This window comes from Elgaria multicarinata, chromosome 4 (assembly GCF_023053635.1).
Source record: "Elgaria multicarinata webbii isolate HBS135686 ecotype San Diego chromosome 4, rElgMul1.1.pri, whole genome shotgun sequence".
NCBI lineage: Eukaryota > Metazoa > Chordata > Lepidosauria > Squamata > Anguidae > Elgaria > Elgaria multicarinata.
In genome coordinates, this window is record NC_086174.1 from 83,026,168 (window position 1) to 83,033,579 (window position 7,412).

Here is a 7,412-nt window from a genome sequence, read left to right on the forward strand (position 1 = left end):
GGGGTTAAACAGGAATAATTTCAGGAATAAAACAATGCGCTGTGAATTATATGTGCTGATGGTGAATTAATATCAGAACGGGTGTTATATGTATATAACTGCAGATGATAAATGCCAAGGAGACACGTGGGATTTTTGTGGTAGTAAAACAAACTGAATAAAAATTTATTTCAATGTTCACAAACTTTGTTTCATAATAAAACCTATCAAACTCTTAAAACCTCTCATCCAATCCTTTCTTTCTTCTCATACACACTTTCCTTTCTCTCACAACTTCACTCTTGAACTTTCTTTATTATCAGGATTGTTTAATATACACCAACTGACTATCTGCACACTACACTTAAAAGACAACTCTCTTTACTCTGATCCGCTAATTCTCCCTCAAACTAAAATACTTTAAAAACACTCTCCCCTATCATCTCAGTCATTCTCTTATATATCTTCCTCCCCCCTCTTAAGATATTCAATCTCTACCCACTCTACCCTATTCTAAACACAATAGACTTACAAATCCTAGACATACATTAGGGAACTGACCTGTGGGGTGTAACACTACACCCTTACCTCTTGGGATTTTGATCACCCCCTCAGAGGAGAGATCTGTCCGTCTGTCCCCCAGTTTCACAGGGGGAGGTGAAACTGATGCTTGACTGAGCCATGAGGTCTAAAGAAGAGCTTCTCAAGCTCAGTGCTTCACCTGCTCCACAATCTTCCTAATTAGGTTTGGTGTGGGGTGGACAAAGCTGGCTGTGACTAAGCCACTTTCCCACATATAACCAGCCTGTCCCTGGTTCTCCCAGATGGGGGAAAGTGCAGGGTGGGGAAAACCGGCTGTGACTGAGCTGGCACCAGCTCAGGGAAGGCGAAGGCCATGGTGCATTGAGCTGTCATCACTCTGAGGCGCAAGTTCAGCGCCTCACATACTGGCAGTGGACTCATCCATTTTAGAGATGTGGCACTGACTGACCGGCATCCAACCTGAGAGGGGCGTCCCCAGTTGCAATCTGCGCCCACCCCAGGGGATCAAGTAGTTCCCCATCGCTGCTTTTGAGGACATAGCTTAAGATCTATGGGCGAAAATCCAGAAGTACTCAGGCACATTTAAGCTTTACAGCAACTACATACTTTTAGCCTAGGGGTAAGCATCTTGATGCCCCCCAGATGTTTTGTACTACTACTCCCAGAATCCCTGGCCATTGGCCATGCTGGCTGGGGCTTATGGCCATTGTAGTCCAGAACATCTGGAGGTCACCATTGCCTACCTCTTCAATAGATCTAATTGAAATAAATAGGCCTTAGTATGGCTGTCAAAATGGATTTTATTTTAGAAGGGTAAATAATGATGTAATGTTTAAACAGCAGCCATGGCTGTTTTGGCATCACAGTATGAATTCAACTTTACAACTTTCTTTCATTATATTTATATCTTGCCCTTCATAAAAATGATCCCAGGGCAGCTAACAACACACATGTGTATGTATGACAATCAAAGAGTGGAGCTGCCCTTAAGCTTGAACTGTACCTAATTCTTTAGATGAGCTGCCTGCCTCAACCCCCCCCCCCACAAAAAATTAAGCAGCATAATGATAAATATACAGTTTTAAGAATATACATTCCTCTTTATCTTAACCCCTAAAATTTCATGAACACTTTAAACACATCTGCAAAATGATCTGGAGATTGGTGGGAAGAGGAGGAAGCATCCTGGCTTTTTCCCAGTATGCTAGAACTTTCAGAATTTGTTCCGTTCGGGATACTAAAATTCTTGCGTTTTCAAATGGGGAAGGCACTTTCAAACCATCAACATCATACTTACTATTTTACTAATTAGTCTAGCAACGTCCCTTAGTGTAAGCCTATGCGGCAGGGTCTTGCTATTTACTGTGTTATCTGTACAGCACCATGTACATTGAAGGTGCTATATAAATAAATAATAATAATAATAATAATAATAACTGTCAAGGCTGTTGTTGGGGGGAAACCAGTGAACAGGAGAGGAGTGGTAAATCCTTCCCCTACCCACGGATTTTCCACTGCAAATGACCCTACAGAGACATTTAAACTGTTCTATTTCTCCCTCTCCAAACCCAATGGTCAGCTGAGCTTGCTGGACAAAATGGCCTTAAAGAACATTTGCAAGGGAGAATCCTGTTTGCGAGAGGAATCCTGTTTCTGTTCTCCTAATTCTTCTTTATAGATGTAACACCATCTATCACACTACCTCAGGGAATGTTTGAGAAAGCCCCTTTTGCCAAGGTAGCATGCAGTTTCACCCTCAGGGTAAAGATGTATAGCTTCCAAATCACGTGAGGTACTGGTTCCTCTCTATTCGGCCCTGGTTAGGCCTCATCTAGAGTATTGTGTCCAGTTCTGGGCTCCACAATTCAAGAAGGACGCGGACAAGCTGGAGCGTGTTCAGAAGAGGGCAACCAGGAAGATCAGAGGTCTAGAAACAAAGCCCTATGAAGAGAGACTGAAAGAACTGGGCATGTTTAGCCTGGAGAAGAGAAGATTGAGGGGAGACATGATAGCACTCTTCAAATACTTAAAAGGTTGTCACACAGAGGAGGGCCAGGATCTTTTCTTGATCCTCCCAGAGTGCAGGACACGGAATAACGGGCTCAAGTTAAAGGAAGCCAGATTCCGGCTGAACATCAGGAAAAACTTCCTAACTGTTAGAGCAGTGCGACGGTGGAATCAGTTACCTAGGGAGGTTGTGGGCTCTCCCACACTAGAGGCATTCAAGAGGCAGCTGGACAACCACCTGTCAGGGATGCTTTAGGGTGGATTCCTGCATTGAGCAGGGGGTTGGACTCGATGGCCTTGTAGGCCCCTTCCAACTCTGCTATTCTATGATTCTATGTAATCCATCCATCCATCCATCCATCAATCATAAGTGTGCTGAAGGAAAGGGAGTTTGAAAGAACTGTGGTGGAAAAAGATGAGCAGTGATAGACAAGGTGCTGTTCAGAGAAAAGTGCCCTGAGCTGGCTCAATCAATTTTGCTGCCTGCCGCAAAGGACAAGCATAAGATGGTTCCCTCCCCTCCCGCCACCCATTCCTTGCCGACCACACTGGCAGTTAAATTTAACTTCGGCCCCTGACGGCAGTAGGCTAGCTTAGGAAGCACAGACCAGGCCACACAGCATACACATCCAATGGCACCTTATTTATTTATTTATTTATTTATTTATTTATTTATTTATTATGAACATATATAAACCACATTATCTCCTAAAAAGCCATCAAAGTGGTAAAGTCATGAACAACAATTTTAAACAATAAAAACAAAAACAGTAAAAACATTAAAATCTCAAAAACAAACAAATATTAACCTTGCTTCCTCACTTTGTTTAACAGTGAGGAGACAGTGTGGTGAAGTGGTTAGAGTGTTGGACTGGGATTGAGGACACCTGAGTTCAAGTCCCCACTTGGCCAGGAAGCTCCGTGGGTAACTGGGCCAGTCACTGACCCTCAGCTTCACCTACCTCACAGAGTTGTTGTGAGAATTGTTGTGGGGATGATCATGTTTGCCATCTTAGGCTCCTTGGGGGGAAAGGCAGGATATAAATGTAATAAATCAATAGTAGGCCCTGGTCTGAGAATGTCCAGCATTATTGATCTTACTAAGAAATTCCTGATAAGATTCTGAAGAACTCAAGGCTTCCTAGGTACAGAAATTGAAATTGCTAATTTACTTTCTACAATCCACAGTCAGCTTCAATCATTGGCAGCTTCAGTTTGTGACCACCAGGCTGAAACCAGCCACAGCCTTCCCTCCCTGCCACTCACAACACACACACACACACACACACACACACACACACACACACACACACACAGAGAGAGAGAGAGAGAGAGAGAGAGAGAGAGAGAGAGAGAGAGAGAGAGAGCAAGCTTCACTGTGACTAAGTTTTAAAGAACCTCTTTTCTAATCCAACCGACCCACATACATTCCTTAAATGCGGACTATACTTTATTTAAAGAGTTTTTAAATATTGAAACTCCGATAACTGCATGTTTAGGGGTTGTTCTTTTTTTCTTTTTCTTTTTAAGTATAGTTACATCAGTGGGACACATTCTTCTTCCAGTATAATGAATGACTAATATTTGATAGAGTGGGAGTCATGAATGCTAACCAAAAAAAATGAAACTAGAAACTGAACAGAAAAGGATGGAAATGTGTAATTATAAGTGTATTGTGATATTTATTTTTTAAAAAATACACACACCTTACATTACAAACTCTTAGTGAATAAAACTTTGGGAAGGGAACAACAAATCTATTCTTACTCTTTGGGACATATTTCATCCTTCAGTTCTTTTCCAGCAAACATTCCACCATCTGTACAGTAATAAAATTACAGGAAAACATAGATAAACAGGTAAATCATAGAGAAACAATAGAGGGAATAAGACACAATTTTATTGTGCTCTCTACATTCTTTTAACACTGTATGTTAAAGCACAGTGCCCAGAATGTTATGGATATTTCTAACATACATATATAATTAAAATTGTTTTGATAGTTTTATTTAACCCTGGTATTTAAAACAGTAGAATAAAGTTGCAACTGTGGCCTAATCCACACCAAGCAGAATATTGCACTATGAAAGCAGTATATACAAGGCAGGAACCACACTACTGCTTTATAGCGGTATTGAAGTTCACTGGGGCCCATTGACACATACCACATACCACTTTCATAGTGCTGTATCCTGCTTGGTGTGGCTCCTGCCTTTTATATACTGCTTTCATACTGCTTTCTTAGTGCATTATTCTGCTTGGATGTAGATGAGGCCAATGTTGGCAACAAAAGGGAAAGGGTGGTGTTGTCAGATTCAATTTGGGACATAATCCATGACATTAGTTGTCCAGTAGATAGGAAAATATTCTGTGCACATCATCTCCTGTCATTGCAGCACTATAAAGAGAGATGCTCAAGCTGCACTTGCAAAACTTCTCTTTACAATTCTTGGAGTCCTGTGCCAGACATGAAACTAGCAACTCTTGATTTGATGGTAGGTCCTGTAAAATAGGTTAAATGACAGATTAGAGAGCAGACTGGGGACAACTTCAGTTTTCAGCAAGGTTTTGTTTGGTTTTCAAGAGCAGCCAGACAAAGGTATAGATGGTTTGATAGAGGACCGGTTCTACCATTAGGTACAGAGAGGCAGCTCCCTCAGTCAGTAGATGCTGGGGAGCGGGGAACACCAGCAAGGTGCTGGAAGACAGAGCTGGGTGTGTCTTGTGGCCTGCCTTGCAATCCCAAAGTTAGCCTGCTGCCTTCAAGTTTTCCAATTGCCCATGTTGACATAAAATGCATCTGCCAGTCCAGTTGGATTCTGTACATGAAACGTGGGGATGGTGGATATCTTATCATTAGCCTCAGACAAAAACTGTGTTGGGCTAGCTCTGAAAAATCAATTCTTGTTTTTTAAAGTAATGATTGTTGTAAACCACACAGAGAACATTATGCAAGTGGTCATTTTCAGCCTTTGTTTCACGTGGGTTTCAGTTTAGAGTCCCCATGGTTGGAGATAGTGAAAAGTTCAAACAGATAATTGCAGTGCATGCTTAAAAGCTCTGAAAAATAGTCCAAGCCTATCTGCTATAGCACCAGAAAATCAGTGTTAGGGTAGGGCTGTAACAACAACTACTTATCAGTTATTTGTGTATCACTGCAATTTGTGATGTTGTGCTCAAACATCCCAAAGTAAGGTCTGCCTCCAGCAGCATTGGAGCCCTTTATCCCAGGAGACACGTTACTTTTACCCAATTAGCTCAAAGTGGAAGTAAAACGGATGTGACACATAGCACTTAATTTACCACTTTATAATCCAGAAATGCCTTTCCCTATGGCTAGTAGCCTTTTGTAATGACTACTCACAAGTAAGTTCCATTGAGCAAAGGTCCTTTCTAATGTTAACTGAAAACCTTCCCCTTGTAACTTGGGAGAATTTTATTTCTTCCTGCAGATCAGGGCTTGGGAATCAGTGATAAATTGCCTCTCATTTGCCCCTTCAATAGCCTTTTGAAATTGCCCCAATGCCAGTGTGTCTTCTCAGTGAGGAAGGTTTAATTATTTATTTTCTTACATTCTTTTCTCCATTTTTTAAAATAATGAAATGGTGCTTTTTATGGCACTATTTTGCCATTTTAAAAAAGAGAAAAAAATCAGTCATTAAAGCCGTCCCGCCACCTCCACTGGCTCTGGGGCAATTTTGAGAGACTATTTAAGGGGCAAATTAGAGGCTCTTCCCACAGGCCAGGATCAAAAGGAAACAATAAAAAAGGGCTGCAAACTCACAAAGAGGAAGTATTTCATTTAAAGTAACAGGAGCTGTGAAAAGCCTTAATTACTAGGTGGCCGTGTGTCAGAGGACAGCCCCCTATTTGAAGTGTTATCCAATCTAATTCTTATATATATATATATACTGTTGCCCAACAAGACCATCTGAACAGCAGATGGTACAGGCGAGCACACATATCACCTAGTCACAGGCTTACACATTAGGGTAAGATGGAACATATTTCAATTTAAATTATAATTACTATTTCTAAATTTGCATCAATTGATCTATAAATTAACATACTCAAATATTTCTGCAAATCGGTGTCCTTTTTGTTTTGGTGATGCATTTCCTCATTTTGCTGATTTCTCAGTAGCCACCCTATAAATAACACTGCACAGGCCAGTGTCAAAATAGAGTTTTACCACAAAAGATTGCCCCAGCTCAGGTCTGAAAAAACAAAGGAGAATATTTTATAAGTCTCTGAAATGCAATGGGCTAATGATGATGACGTGTGAATTCTTCATACAAATGAGTGAACAAACTGTAGCAACTCCAGAGCATAGAGGTCATTCCAGGCTTTTATTGCGCCATTGCCTTGCCTCATTCACAGAATGTTATAGGAAGTCTAGACATCATTACCTTCTACATGTAACCTTCCCCTGTTTTCTCACAGCTTCTTCCACCTTTTTCCTTCCTGCAGAAAATCCAGTGGTTACACATTGCCTTCTAATTGGTAATGCTAGAATCCTCTACTGGAAAGCACCTAAGGACGAGTGTAGAAGTGGCCTAATGCAGTATTACTACAGGAGCATGGTCTGCTCATAGTATACCAACTTTCCATTTGGATTACTGCAGTGTATCGTGCTGTGCATGGGGCTGACTTTAAAAATGGTTTGGAAACTGCAGTTGGTCCAAAATGGAGCTGCTAGGTTACTAACTGGCCATATATTCATATCAGGCCTATGCTTTGTTAGCTGCACTGGCTCCCAGTCTGTCTCCGGGCCCAATTTAAAGAGCTGGTTTTAAACTTTAAAACCCAAAAGAGCTGGGGACCAAATTACTTGAAAGATAGTCTGCCACGTGTGAGTTAGCAGCAGGGCATTGGAAGTTGTG